Here is a 16,230-nt window from a genome sequence, read left to right as displayed (position 1 = left end):
TGATACAGCAGAGGATTGGGAGAATGTCATGTGGTCAGATGAAACCAAAATATAACTTTTTGGTATAAACTCAACTCGTCGTGTTTGGAGGAAGAAGAATACTGAGTTGCATCCCAAGAACACCATACCTACTGTAAAGCATGGGGGTGGAAACATCATGCTTTGGGGCTGTTTTTCTGCTAAGGGGACAAGACGATTGATCCGTGTTAAGGGAAGAATGAATGGGGCCATGTATCGTGAGATTTTGAGCCAAAACCTCCTTCCATCAGTGAGAACTTTGAATGGTGGACCAAATATTTATTTTCCATCATCATTTACAACTAAATGTGAATTCCTGGATTTTTTTTTTTTACATTCTGTCTCTGTTCATAACTTTTATGGACAAAATTTCTAGGCGGAGTCAAGGCGTTGAGGGGTTCCGGTTTGATGGCCGCGGGATTAGGTCTCTGCTTTTTGCAGATGATGTGGTCCTGATGGCTTCATCTGGCCTGGATCTTCAGCTCTCACTGGATCGTTTCGCAGCCGAGTGTGAAGCGGCCGGAATGAGAATCGGCACCTCCAAATCCGAGTCCATGGTTCTCGCCCGGAAAAGGAGATCCTGCCCCAAGTGGAGGAGTTCAAGTACCTAGGAGTCTTGTTCACGAGTGGGGGAAGAGTGGATCGTGAGATCAACAGGCGGATCGTTGCGGCGTCTTCAGTAATGCGGACGTTGTACCGATCCGTTGTGGTGAAGAAGGAGCTGAGCCGGAAGGCAAAGCTCTCAATTTACCGGTCGATCTACGTTCCCATACTCACCTATGGTCATGAGCTTTGGGTCATGACCGAAAGGACAAGATCACGGGTACAAGCGGCCGAAGTGAGTTTCTTACGCTCTCCCTTAGAGATATGGTGAGAAGCTCTGCCATCCGGGAGGAACTCAAAGTAAAGCCGCTGCTCCTCCACATCGAGAGGAGCCAGATGAGGTGGTTCGGGCATCTGGTCAGGATGCGACCCGAAGGCCTCCCTAGGGAGGTGTTTCGGGCACGCCCAACCGGTAGAAGACCCAGGACACGTTGGGAAGACTATGTCTCCCGGCTGGCCTGGGAACGCCTCGGGATCCCCCGGGAAGAGCTAGACGAAGTGGCTGGGCTTCCCTGCTTGGGCTGCTGCCCCCGCGACTTGACCTCGGATAAGCGGAAGAAGATGGATGGATGGACATTCTAACTCTCACAGTTGAAGTGTACCTATGATGAAAATTACAGACCTCTGTCATCATTTTAAGTGGGAGAACTTGCACAATCGGTGGCTGACTAAATACTTTTTTGCCCCACTGTATTTATAGAACCGCTTAATGAAGTTTCAAGATAGTTATGGATACTCTTCTGGACTAAAGGTGAGTGCTGACATACACACACCGAACTGTCTTCAGTTAGCCTTGCACTTCTTTTTGTATGCTTTTCAATCTCTGCCTCCACCAGAGCATTTGATTCCTTAGCCCTATCGTAGGCTTTATCAAACTGAAGCTTTAACAGGCTGGAGACGTCCCCACCCCTACCAAAAAGTAGGATCAGAGCAGATTATAGGTCCTGACAGCCTGCATGGGAAACGCACCCGTTTCAACCCATTCTGCCCACACCCCAGTCCCTTTCCTGCTTCTGCATATAAAAACGATCACATGGTGGATGAGGGTTAATACTCTTCTTAAATCCTTTCTGATTCTCACTAGTTTCATCATGGAAGATTTAGACACTGACAAACCTCTCCAGGGCCAATTTTTTTCTATTTGTTTTATAATGATGAATTGTGCCACGGCCCACTGGTTCAGGAAGATCAGCTTACTCAAGATGCTGCGTCTGTCACCAGCTTTGTGGATTGTTATCGACATGACAAATGTACAGGGGACGCATCAGGCGTCAGCAGACGATAACGCACAGATTCCCAGGCAAAAATGTCTCAACAAAAACAAATCAAGCCTATAAATCAGTGTAATTGTTTAAGATTGTTATTCACCGACACACTACTGCCGATCAGTTTTTGTATGGGTCACATTTGTAGTGTTAAATCTTCTTAAGGGACAATACTACAAAATTTAAACGTGTAAATCTATCCTCCAGACTATAAGCCGCTTACTTTTTTGCTACGCTTTATATCCTGCGGCTAATAAAGCGGTACAGCCATAATGCAAGTGGTTAAAAAAACACACAAGCAAAGACACTTAAAAGGAATATTATTATTTGTGCAATGGCGACATATTTTCGACGAGTTTGCTTACTGCGGGTATTTCCTTCTGCATTCAACCGTACAAGTGTCGTTCCATCTTCTAGTCGTCCATAGCGTTTCTACTAATATGGATTCTTCTTTAAAGGCCTACTGAAACCCACTACTACCGACCACGCAGTCTGATAGTTTGAATATATCAATGATGAAATATTAACATTGCAACACATGCCAATACGGCCTTTTTAGTTTACTAAATTGCAATTTTAAATTTCCCGCGGAGTTTCTTGTTGAAAATGTCGCGGAATTGTAGCAGACATTTTTTTTCCAGCCCGATCCAAGCTATAAGTAGTCTGCTTTAATCGCATAAGTACACAGTATTCTGGACATCTGTGTTGCTGAATCTTTCGCAATTTGTTCAATTAGTAATGGAGACGTCAAAGAAGAGAGGTGTACGTGGGAAGCCGTGTATTGCGGCGGCCTTTAGCAACACAAACACAGCTGGGGTTTCCTTGTTTACATTCCCGGAAGATGACGTGATGGAACCGAGCGGTCAAGTGAACATGGTTCCCTACCACATGTCAAACGGCAGGTTTCGGTGAGAAAACTAATAATAATAATAATAATAATAATGGATTAGATTTATAATCGCGCTTTTCTATTGTTAGATACTCAAAGCGCTCACAGAGAAGTGGGAACCCATCATTCATTCACACCTGTTGGTGGCCGCACTAACATCTAATCTTCATATTTAATTGCGAGCCACGTGTCTGAGACCCCTGGTTTATACATAGCACAAAGCAAAAATAAACTCTGTATACAGTGTTATTTTATTATAAATTTCAAGAGTCTTGTGGCTCCCATTGTTTTATTTTTTTGTAAAACAGGTCAAAATGGCTCTTTGAATGGTAAAGGTTGCCGACCCCTTACCTACATAATGTATATTAGATGGCTAAATCGATTCATACTTTTTGAAAAGTTATTTAAAAAAAAAAAATATATATATATATATATATATATATATATATATATAATTTTTTTTCTTTTAAACATTAAAAAAACAAAACCTTTTTAGACCATCTCCAGACAACCAAAACTAGCTTTTCTAACCCGTAACATGTTTTGAAAAATTGTCATTATAATTATTATACCAAATAATATATTCTATGAATTGGTTTGAATTCAGAATCGTGTTGAATCAAGACTCTATTTTGAATTGAATCATCGCCTAAGGAATTGTAATTGAATCTATTTTGTAGGTGTCCAACAATTCACACCCCTACTGATTCATTTTCATTTATCGCTTAATTTATTGACTGTTGGTCCTTTTTTTTTTTTTTTCCTCTCTCTTCTTTGTCATAAAAAAGGGACGTTTTTGTCATGAAAAAGGGAGGTTTTTGTGTTTTTTGCACGAATTGAAAGTGTATATTGTGTTTTTTATGTTGATTTAATAATTTTTTATTTTTTTATTTTATTTATGTATTTGTTTATTTTTTTAATAAAAAATTCTTCTGCGGCCCGGTGGTTGGGGACCACTGCTATAAGTGACCAGACGTCCAAAATCAAAACTGGGAATAATAATCCCAGAGAAGGGGGAAAAAAACGGTCAGCTATTTTTAAATTGAAGAAACAATATGATTAGGTTATATATACATGTGGATATCCTCCATTAACAATGTATGAATATATTAGATATCTATATATCTTACGGACCAATAGACTTTATCTCTGTTGTTGCAACAGCAGAGAGTTTTTTTTGTCTTGACACTTTGTATTGATATTTTGTATTACATTCTTCCCCTAAACAATCATGTTTACAGTGATTGTTGTATATGTATTTTTCATATATGTTGCTTTGGATAAAACACTTGAAAGTCTTTATATCAGCTAAACCCACCAATCTGTTTCACTGGATTCAGAATAAAACCAAAGTCTGTTTTACCCAACAATGTTAGTATTTGAATATTGTTACTTGAAGACTTATTCCTGGTTATAATAATACTGTTAAGAGAGTATTGTCTTATGTTTTCCCTAAAATGATGAATGCATCATAATCAGTGGTGGCTGGTGAATTTTGTTTTAGGTGGGGCTGAAAGTTTGTAAACCAAATACCAGTATGGCCGTCATCCTCCCCCAGAAGATTTCTTTTTTTATTTTTATATACAAATATTGAAGATCTTTGCTCCTTCACAACTCTGTGATAATATTCTTTTCACAAAATACTACAAATAGTATGTTAATGTTAAATCTTACTTGTGAAAAGTATTCTCCCGGTTCTTATTTTCAACAGTCCGCTCATTTAAGCAGGAAAACGCTGCATCTTTGTTTTCTACCTCTCAACTATCAGTTTAGGCTGCTCTCCAGCTCCTCATTACCACTTCAAGATGGTGGCCAAATTGCTCGCGTCACAGCAGCCAATGCTGGGTTTACTTATAATAAGTCTATGGTTATAACGTCATTGCAAACACTACAATGTGTTGCGTCCACTGCAGTTCGCTACCTTATTCATACTTTTTGTCAAGTGATTTTTTTAAGCAGGGCTGCATGAGGTACCTACACATAATGTTACGTTAGTGAATGTATCACACACAGTAACGTAACGTTAGACGGCGGTCAGGAGCACCACGTATTTTAGCCACCTACAAAAAGACAAACATTGTCAAATAAAGGTCAGTTAAAATGTATACTATATTAACAATATGTGTACAAATTCCATAGGGCCCTGACATCTAAAAAGTACAACTCTGTTCATTGTTATGTTCATGTATTTATGGTTTTCATGTGTACGCACACTTTAAAACACATACCGTATGAGATGAGATGAATGAGATAAGGTAAAAACAGGATGGAAACTGCCATGGAAATACAATGATAACACTTTTGTGCAAATAATTACAGTTGCACTTGTTTTTTCAAATGTGTTTATTCTGTAAAGGAATAAGTTACATGTTTAAAATAACTGGTTAATAATGCTATTATGAAGTGCAATGTCAGCACTATTTTCTTTTATAATAAAAACATACAGCATTTTAAAAGCATACACAATCTGTGTAAATATATTAGTCTGTGGTTAAAAGGACTTGAAATGACTCGAAACTCAAAATGCAGGACTTGGGACTTGACTCGAGACTTGCCTGTCTTGACTCGGGACTTGACTCGAGACTTGAGGGAAAAGACTTGAGACTTACTTGTGACTTGCAAAACAATGACTTGGTCCCATCTCTGCTATGTATTGAATGAATACAGAATATTTTTGAATCGGAAAAATATCGTTTTTGAATCGAGAATCGAATCGAATTGAAAACAATCATCGAATCGTGACCCCAAGAATCGATATTGAATCGAATCGTGGGACACCCAAAGATTCACAGCCCTAATATATATATATATATATATATATATATATATATATATATATATATATATATATATATATATATACATATATATATATATATATATATATATATATATATATATATATACATATATATATATATATATATATATATATATATATATATATATATATATATATATATATATATATATATATATATATGTAAATTGAGCAAATTGGCTATTTCTGGCAATTTTGTTAAGTGTGTATCAAACTGGTAGCCCTTCGCATTAATCAGTACCCAAGAACTAGCTCTTGGTTTCAAAAAGGTTGGTACACCTGAACTAGCATATGCAGTGAAGTTGTAATGCTTTGAAATAGTCCACAAACATATTTCCTCCGTCGGCCTCTAGCAAATCAACCAAATTGGCTGTGGTTTCATCAAAGTTTGAACAACGACTGATTTCTTCAAGCTGTTTACCCGCTCCCTGTCAAATCTAATCAACACGGCTCTAATACGCATGCAGATGCCAGTGTGACTTTAGCACAGAACAATCCCCTGTACATAAACTTGGCACGCCGCATGCAAACTGCAATAAAACATGAACGCAACAGAAGCTTTTCAACCAATTTGGAACGTTGCAATTGGCCTGCTGGGTTTGCGGCCGTGTTTCCCGCAAAGTCCTTAGTGTCCGTCCTCTAAGGTAATTCCGTTGGCCTCATGCATTCATCATGTTGCCGGAGGGGAGTCCAGCCCTGATATGCAACCTGCAAGGCTTTCTCCTTGATGATGCAAACCTGCTGTTTTTCCGCTCGTAATCTGACAACGACCTTCCTTGCAGACGCAAACCTTAATTCAAAGTGACATTCCGCAGCCATCATGTACTCTCTGCGTCGGTGCTGTCACATTATAGAGAACTCCCAGCTGCATAAAGGACAACGTGGGCAATCAGTCTCTCTTCGTTTGTGCCTCGCGGCCTCAGTCAAACTCACCTTGGCTGCAGCCTTTCGCCTCAAAGGCAAATCCTATCATATACAAAAATATGCAGGGTTTTGTGACTGAGCGAGTAAGGCTGCATTTATCGTCTTACGTAACAACTAGATTAGCACGGGCGAGCTGAGTGCCTGCCTCGACCCAAACCACGTCCGCTGCAGAACTCAGACACTTTCCAAGCAAGCTGCCGAGCACATGTTTTTGGCACATGCATCCTTAGATAGCAACAACAGTCAGCCTGGTCTTGGGGGTGCATTTTCATACGCAACGGGCAAAAACACATGCAGACTTTGGATACAGAGACTGATTTTTATAGTTATGAATGATAATCTCTATGTGCTCTTGGAGATTAAAAATGGGTATGTTGAATATTACTAACCCCGTTTCCATATGAGTTGGGAAATTGTGTTAGATGTAAATATAAACGGAATTCAATGATTTACAAATTCTTTTCAACCCATATTCAGTTGAATGCACTACAAAGACAAGATATTTGATATTCAAAAGCATAAACTTTGTTTTTTTTTTGCAAATAATAATTACCTTAGAATATCATGGCTGCAACACGTGCCAAAGTAGTTGGGAAAGGGCATGTTCACCACTGTGTTACATCACCTTTTCTTTTAACAACACTCAATAAACGTTTGGGAACTGAGGAAACTAATTGTTGAAGTTTTGAAAGTGGAATTCTTTACCATTCTTGCTTGATGTAAAGCTTAAGTTGTTCAACAGTCCGGGATCTCCGTTGTGGTATTTTAGGCTTCATAATGCGCCGCACATTTTCGATGGGAGACAGGTCAGGACTACAGGCAAGCCAGTCTAGTACCCGCACTCTTTTAATATGAAGCCACGCTGTTGTAACAAGTGACTTGGCATTGTCTTGCTGAAATAAGCAGGGGCGTCCATGATAACGTTGCTTGGATGACAACATATGTTGCTCCAAAACCTGTATGTACCTTTCAGCATTAATGATGCCTTCAAAGATGTGTAAGTTACCCATGCCTTGGGCACTAATGCACCCCCATACCACCACAGATGCTGGCTTTTCAACTTTGCACCTAGATCAGTCCTGGTGGTTCTTTTCCTCTTTGGTCTGGAGGACACGACGTTCACCGTTTCCAAAAAACAATCTGAAATGTGGACTCGTCAGACCACAGAACACTTTTCCACTTTGCATCAGTCCATCTTAGATGAGCTCGGGCCCAGCGAAGCCGGCGGTGTATCTGGGTGTTGTTGATAAATGGCTTTGGCTTTGCATAGTACAGCTTTAACTTGCACTTACAGATGTAGCGACCAGCTGTATTTAGTGACAGTGGTTTTCTGAAGTGTTCCTGAGCCCATGTAGTGATATCCTTTACACACTGATGTTGCTTGTTGATGCAGTACCGCCTAAGGGAACGAAGGTCCGTTATATCATTGCTTAGGTGCAGTGATTTCTCCAGATTCTCTGAACCTTTTGATGGTATTATGGACCGTAGATTGTGAAATTCCTAAATGTCTTGTAATAGCCCGTTAAGAAATGTTGTTCTTAAACTGTTGGACAATTTGCTTACGCATTTGTTCACAAAGTGGTGACCGTTTCCCAATCCTTGCTTGTGAATGACTGAGCATTTTACAGAGGCTGCTTTTATACCCAATCATGGCACCCACCTGTTCCCAATTAGCCTGCACACCTGTGGGATGTTCCAAATAAGTGTTTGATGAGAATTCCTCAACTTTATCAGTATTTATTGCCACCTTTCCCAACTTCTTTGTCACGTGTTGCTGGCATTAAATTTTAAAGTTAATGATTATTTGCAAAAAAAAAAAAAGTGTTTATCAGTTTGAAAATCAAATATGTTGTCTTTGTAGCATATTCATATGGGTTTGAAAATGATTTGCAAATCATTGTATTCCGTTTATATTTACATCTAACACAATTTCCCAACTCTGCCATCCGGGAGGAACTCAAAGTAAAGCCGCTGCTCATCCACATCGAGAGGAGCCAGATGAGGTGGTTCGGGCATCTGGTCAGGATGCCACCCGAACGCCTCCTTAGGGAGGTGTTTAGGGCACGTCCAACCGGTAGGAGGCCACGGGGAAGACCCAGGACACGTTGGGAAGACTATGTCTCCCGGCTGGCCTGGGAACGCCTCGGGATCCCCCGGGAAGAGCAGGACGAAGTGGCTGGGGAGAGGGAAGTCTGGGCTTCCCTGCTTAGGCTGCTGCCCCCGCGACCCGACCTCGGAAAAGCGGAAGATGATGGATGGATGGATAGACAATTTCCTAACTCATATGGAAACAGGGTTTGTATTATAATTTGCCAAAAACATTGATACATTACATTACATTAGAATGTACATTAGTACAATGTAAATAATGTGCGTCAATAAGGCACTAACTCTTTCTTGCTAAATGTACAATTTTGGCAGAAAAAAATGGTACCGCATGCGACAGAAGTTCTTTTGAACTCAATAGTATTTTTTGCAACCAGAACTTTAACATCTGCTTGTCATGTTTATCTCATTCAAAGCAGGTGTTTCGTCAGTTTGTTGATAAATAATGATAATCAATTGAAGGGGCCGATAGTGTAAAAATACCATGAGGCGAACTCGTGGTAAGTTGAAGTATGGTTACAAGCAATAAAAAAGTATAAAAATAGGATAAAAATGAGTACAATACAGAATAGAATCTATTGTATTGTTTTCAAACCTTATTATGTCAGGTAAAATGAATTGTCTGGATATATAGCGATTGGGTATAGGTTGGTTGGCAACACTAAATTGGTATTGGTAGTCACACAAACACTAGGTGTGGTAAAGTTTTTCCTCAGCATTTGACCCAAAATGCCGCAGTTCGTGCCCTGGGTAGGAAGCGCATATTTCACTGAAGTGACGAATATTTATTTGAACGCTTTAGGCTACCTCAGCAGTCCCCCCTTTCTTAAACTTACATTTTGGCATTATGTATTTCCCCCACGGGATAATACAACATTCTCTTCTGTAATCTGTTTGTATTTTCATGGTGTTTGATGTTTGGCTTTTCCGGCGGAATTGTGCCCTTATATGGCGGATTAAGGGCGTTCACCTATGCAAATTGGTTGATTGGCAACACTAAATTGTCCCCAGTGTGTGAATGTGAGTGTGAATGTTTTCTGTCTATCTGTGTTGGACCTTTTGAGGTGGCGACTTGTCCAGGGTGTACACGGCCTTCCGAACGATTGTAGCTGAGATAGGCGCCAGCGCCCCCCCGCGACCCCAGAGGGAATAAGCGGTAGAAAATGGATGGATGGATGGACATTGATTTGAGTTACAACTCAGTCATAGAACATTAAAGTGCATAAGTTGAGGTACCACTGAACTTGTCAAACCAATGAAAAGTTATTTTTGAAGCAGATGATTGGCGAAGGTATTTCGATGCCCAAAATAGGGTGCCCTTAATTTCCCAAAGATAGTAGCGAGAAGTCTTTAAGGAGGAGTTGCACCCTCATCCAACACCACTGGCGTGAATTGTCCTCGTTATCTTGAGTCGAGCTGGCATCCAAAACATCTACAGTGGCAGGTGATAATTACCCATCTTCTTCACCCTGACGGCATCGCTGCTTCTGTTGACTTAATTTATGGATGCAGTTGCCAACGCCGACAGTTGACGAGAGAGAAACTTGTGAGATTTTGTAGATCCACAGATAAAACAGACTTTCAGGGTGTGACCTAACGCAACATGCCTATCATTCAGAGTCCCTTTGTAAGACAAGAACACATATGTTTTTCTTTGTTTATGCATTCTAACTCGTAAATAAACTTTAGGACAAGTCAGCTAACAAAGGAGTCAATGGGTGGTCCTCTACAGTGGGGCAAAAAAATTATTTAGTCAGCCACCGATTGTGCAAGTTCTCCCACTTAAAATGATGCCAGAGGTCTGTAATTTTCATCATAGGTACACTTCAACTGTGAGAGACGGAATGGGGAAAAACAATCCAGGAATTCAAATTGTAGGAATTTTAAAGAATTTATTTGTAAATGATGGTGGAAAATAAGTATTTGGTCAACCATTCAAAGCTCTCACTGATGGAAGGAGGTTTTGGCTCAAAATCTCACGATACATGGCCCCATTCATTCTTTCCTTAACACGGATCAATCGTCTTGTCCCCTTAGCAGAAAAACAGCCCCAAAGCATGATGTTTCCACCCCCATACTTTACAGTAGGTGTGGTGTTCTTGGGATGCAACTCAGTATTCTTCTTCCTCCAAACATGACGAGTTGAGTTTATACCAAAAAGTTCTATTTTGGTTTCATCTGACCACATGACATTCTCCCAATCCTCTGCTGTATCATCCATGTATCCATTTTGGTATAAACTCAACTCGTCGTGTTTGGAGGAAGAAGAATACTGAGTTGCATCCCAAGAACACCACACCTACTGTGAAGCATGGGGGTGGAAACATCATGCTTTGGGGCTGTTTTTCTTCTAAAGGGACAGGACCATTGATCCGTGTTAAGGAAAGAATGAATGGGGCCATGTGTCGTGAGATTTTGAGCCAAAACCTCCTTCCATCAGTGAGAGCTTTGAATGGTTGACCAAATACTTATTTTCCACCATCATTTACAAATAAATTCTTTAAAATTCCTACAATTTGAATTCCTGGATTGTTTTTCCCCATTCCGTCTCTCACAGTTGAAGTGTACCTATGATGAAAATTACAGACCTCTGTCATCATTTTAAGTGGGAGAACTTGCACAATCTGTGGCTGACTAAATACTTTATTGTAAGGGGATCATAACGGAAGCCAGCATATTTCTTACCCGATTTAAGGCGCTGTAGTGTGGAGGAAGGCAGGGAAGGAGGTCCTCTCTGCTCCGTCCAGGGAGAGATGCAGGGATGCTGGGCTTCTTCCCCCGATGCTCCTCGGCGCACGACAAAAAAAAAACAAAGAGTAGATTCTGGATCGATCGCCGCCCAGCTTTTACACGCCAATTCTGCAGCTCCTCAGCGCGCACTTCCGCGGACACCGAGTGACTCGGATGGGTGTCCCCTGTCCGTCTCACATCAGCCCAGCGATGATGGTACGTGGTCCCCCCACGGCGGACAGTGTCTTCTATAGGCGACGGAGGGCGAGGAGGACGGCGTGTTTTAAACGCTGTGAGCGGATGGAGTGGATTTAAACGGCGTGGGGGGGTGGTGCTGTCGGGATTACGTGGTAGGTCTTTAATTAGATAGCGCTGCGCCTATTGGCGCCGAGGTGGCGCACAGCCCCGCCCACTTTCTCCGTCTCTCTCGCCTTTTAAAGTGTGCGTCACCACGCTAGGATAAAGGCGCACACATCGTGCAATTTACACGAACTCACTGCGCCACGAAGAGATTTTAATGATTCTGCATATACCGTATTTCTTTGAATTGCCGCCCGGGCGCAAATAATTTAAAACCTCTACTCACTCCTGCGCTTACCAAAGGCATGCGGTAAAAGTAAGCTTGCGCTAAATATTTTAAAACCTCTTCTCACTCCGGCACTTACCAAAGGCATCCAGTAAAAAAAAAAATTGTGATGTAAGTTTGGACCTTAAATCCTACTGAATAGCTCTTACTCTTCTTCCCGTTATGCGATTTCCAATTACCGGTATTGAAATCAGCCTCCTCCATTTTAAAAAAGATGACAAGGGAAGTGTCACTCGTGACGTCACAAGTTTGACCAGGCGGTAATACTAAGCATGCGCTAATTATTTTGGGAAGCGAGTTTAATTCAAGGCAGGCGCATACTATATGCCCTGCGGCAATTCAAGGAAATACGGTATTTGGAAAAAATATATAAAACTAACTAAAAAACTTGTTGAAAAATAAACAAGTGATTCAATTATAAATAAAGATTTCTACACATAGAAGTAATCATCAACTTAAAGTGCCCTCTTTGGGGATTGTAATAGTGATCCATCTGGATTCATGAACTTAATTCTAAACATTTCTTCACATCAATATCATTAACATCAATATTTATGGAACATGTCCACAAAAAAATCTAGCTGTCAACACTGAATATTGCATTGTTGCATTTCTTTTCACAATTTATGAACTTACATTCATATTTTTGTTTATTATTCAATAAATATATCATTATAAAGGATTTTTGAATTGTTGCTATTTTTAAATAAATATATTTATAAAGGATTTTTGAATTGTTGCTATTTTCAAAATATTTTCAAAAAATCTCACGTACCCCTTGGCATACCTTCAAGTACCCCCAGGGGTACGCGTACCCCCATTTGAGAACCACTGCTCTAGAGGGCAGGGGTCCCCTAACTAGGCCGTATACAGCCCGCCAGCGTCCAAAATCCGGCCAGCGGGAAGTCCCGAGTTAAAAATAAATAAATAAATAATTACATTATTTTATTTTTATTGGAATTTTTTAAAATCTGTCCTTTCTAATCCATTTTACTTTCCTAGCAGCTCAGCCAAATCTTATTGTCGAAAAATGCATTGTCCCATCGATAACTTGACATCATCAGCGGCAAGTGCGCGCTCTTTCAGTGAATTAGTGTGCGAGGAATATTTATACACACACACACACACACACACACACACACACACACACACACATACATACACACATACACACATTCATACACACATACATACACACACACATACACACACACATACACATACATACATACATACATACATACATACATATATATATATATACATACATATATATACATATATACATACATACATACATACATATACACATATATATATATATATATATATATATATATATATATGTATATATATATATATATATGTATATATATATATATATATATATATATATATATATATATATGTATATATATATATATATATATATATATATATATATATATATATATATATATATATATATATATATACCGCATTTCCTTGAATTGCCGCCGGGGCGCTAATTAATTTAAAACCTCTACTCACTCCTGCGCTTACCAAAGGTATGCGGTAAAAGTAAGCATGTGTGTTAATTATTTTAAAACCTATTCTCACTCCAGCACTTACCAAAGGCATGCAGTAAAAAAAATTGTGTGATGTAAGCTTGGACCTTAAATCCTACTGAATAGCTCTTAATCTTCTTCCCTTTATGCGATTTCAAATTACCAATATTGACATCAGCCTCCTCCATTTTGAAAATGATGACAGGGGAAGTGTCATTTGTTACGTCACGAGTTTGACCAGGCGGTAATACTAAGCATGCGCTAATTATTTTGGGAAGCGAGTTTTACCCGGCAGTAATTGAATGCACTCGCATACTATATGCCCTGCGGCAATTCAAGGAAATACGGTATATATATATATATATATATATATATATATATATATATATATATATATATATATATATATATATATATATATATATATATATATATATATGTATATATATATATATATATATATATATATATATATATATATATATATATATATATATATATATATATATATATATACCGTATTTTCCGCACTATAAGGCGCACCTAAAAACCTCAAATTTTCTCAAAACCTGACAGTGCGCCTTATAATCTGGTGCACCTTATATATGGACCAATATTGAGCCACAACAGGTCTCACAACTACGGTAAACAGCCGCTGATTTAATTTTCTCCTCTAGAAGAAGCAGCGTGCAGTGCATGCTGGGATATATGACTGCGCCAAGTGTGCAGTTTTCATTTCCATTTGTGTGTTCATGTAAAGACTCAAAAACGGCTCCTATTAAGAGACACGCTTACGACGCAGAGTTTAATTAAAGTCAAGGCGATCAGTCACACAGTAGAACACGGGAATAGAGCAGCAGTTTAATTCGGACACTGAAGAAGAGGAATTCGAGGGGTTCGTGGATGAGGAATAACTTAATAAAGTGAGCTTTACATGTTTATTTTGTGTGTTGTGTTGTGTGACATTAACGTTTGAGCAACGTTGAGTTATTGATATATTATTGCTTTACACTATTTGGAGTGTTACAATGTTGTGATTGCACTAACGTTTGATTTACCGTAACAGTATTAAGACTGTTTTTTACATGTTTATTGAATGGAGGAAAAGTACACCTCCACTGTGATATAAATGTTGCACTACATGTTATACCTTGCTGTTGTTAAAAGATAAACAAAATACCACGTCACTGACTTTACCTCGGGGAAAATAATAAAAAAGCTGTTTATTCCTTTTGGGAGTGAACAAAGTTGTCAGAACGCTGGTTTATAATCTATAAATAAAGTTTGACTGTTACGTCTGCTCGACATTGTGATGCCGGGTTCGATTCCCTCGAGGAAGCGTCGAATTTGAAGACAGCAAAGGTAAGACAAACAGATTTATTTAAATAACAAAAAGAGCTATATTACACAAATGCTAGAGCTAGTAGAATAAAACAAACAAAGGACGCTAGCATAAAAGCTAGGAATAGAAATAGACAAACTAAATCTGGCTCGAAGGCAAAGAAAAACAGAAAAACAAATCTTCAGCGTGAGAGCTGGAATAATACATAGGAATGATCAGAGGAAACTAGTTGCGTGTAAGCAAACCAGAAATGCAGACGTACCGTTGTTTGAAAACAAACTTGGATCCCAGACTGAACAACAAAAGATGCAGGCTTATGTAAGGCAGGTGATTAGTGAGGACAGGTGTGCAGGGCCGTGAGAAACAGGTGAAACTGATAAGCTACCATGGTGACCGACTTAAACAGGAAATAATAGGATCAGATGGAGAGTGAAAATAAAAATGGAACAACAAACAATAATATGTGGAGGATCCAAAAAGCGGATCTCAACATTGACTGACCTATCTGACTGTTTTGTTGACATTCCCCTTAGCGCAGCTCCATCTAAAGGATGCATAACGTGACCCCAGCCTCTACTGTAGCGTCTATTCTATGCGCCTTATATATGAACAAAGTTTTAAAATAGGCCGTTCATTGAAGGTGCGCCTTTTAGTGCAGTCGGGCAAACAAGTATTTAGTCAGCCACAGATTGTGCAAGTTCTCCCACTTAAAATGATGCCAGAGGTCTGTAATTTTCATCATATGTACACTTCAACTGTGAGAGACAGAATATGAAAAAAAAATCCAGGAATTCACATTGTAGGAATGTTAAAGAATTTATATGTAAATTATGGTGGAAAATAAGTATTTAGTCAACCATTCAAAGCTCTCACTGATGGAAGGAGGTTTTGGCTCAAAATCTCACCATACATGGCCCCATTCATTCTTTCCTTAACACGGATCAATCGTCCTGTCCCCTTAGCAGAAAAACAGCCCCAAAGCATGATGTTTCCACCCCAATACTTCAGAGTAGGTATGGTGTCCTTGGGATGCAACTCAGTATTCTTCTTTCTCCAAACACAACAAGTTGAGTTTATTCCAAAAAGTTCTATTTTGGTTTCATCTGACCACATGACATTCTCCCAATCCTCTGCTGTATCATCCATGTATCCATTTTGGTATAAACTCAACTCGTCGTGTTTGGAGGAAGAAGAATACTGAGTTGCATCCCAAGAACACCACACCTACTGTGAAGCATGGGGGTGGAAACATGCTTTGGGGCTGTTTTTCTGCTAAGCACATCCGACACGTACGTAGGATTAACCGAAGGTGCGTTTAAAGCCAGATGGAATAATCACAAGGCCTCCTTTAAAAACCAGACCTTGCGGAATTCTACAGAATTCAGCAAGCACATTTGGA

General features: G+C 39.4%; 1 protein-coding gene across 2 annotated transcripts in view; it reads right to left on the bottom strand.

The window, feature by feature from the left end:
* LOC133551064 (hippocalcin-like protein 1) overlaps positions 1-11,671 on the bottom strand; it is a 99,720-nt gene extending 88,049 nt beyond the window's left edge. For both annotated transcript variants that reach the window (XM_061897371.1, XM_061897370.1), the window contains exon 1: positions 11,312-11,671. The gene's annotated coding sequence lies outside the window, so the exon portion shown is untranslated. The remainder of the gene's footprint in view (positions 1-11,311) is intronic.
* Positions 11,672-16,230: the final 4,559 nt, after the last annotated feature.

Source organism: Nerophis ophidion, linkage group LG04 (genome assembly GCF_033978795.1).
Source record: "Nerophis ophidion isolate RoL-2023_Sa linkage group LG04, RoL_Noph_v1.0, whole genome shotgun sequence".
NCBI lineage: Eukaryota > Metazoa > Chordata > Actinopteri > Syngnathiformes > Syngnathidae > Nerophis > Nerophis ophidion.
Note: the sequence above shows the minus strand (reverse complement) of the source record. Positions and strands in the feature narration are given on the sequence as shown.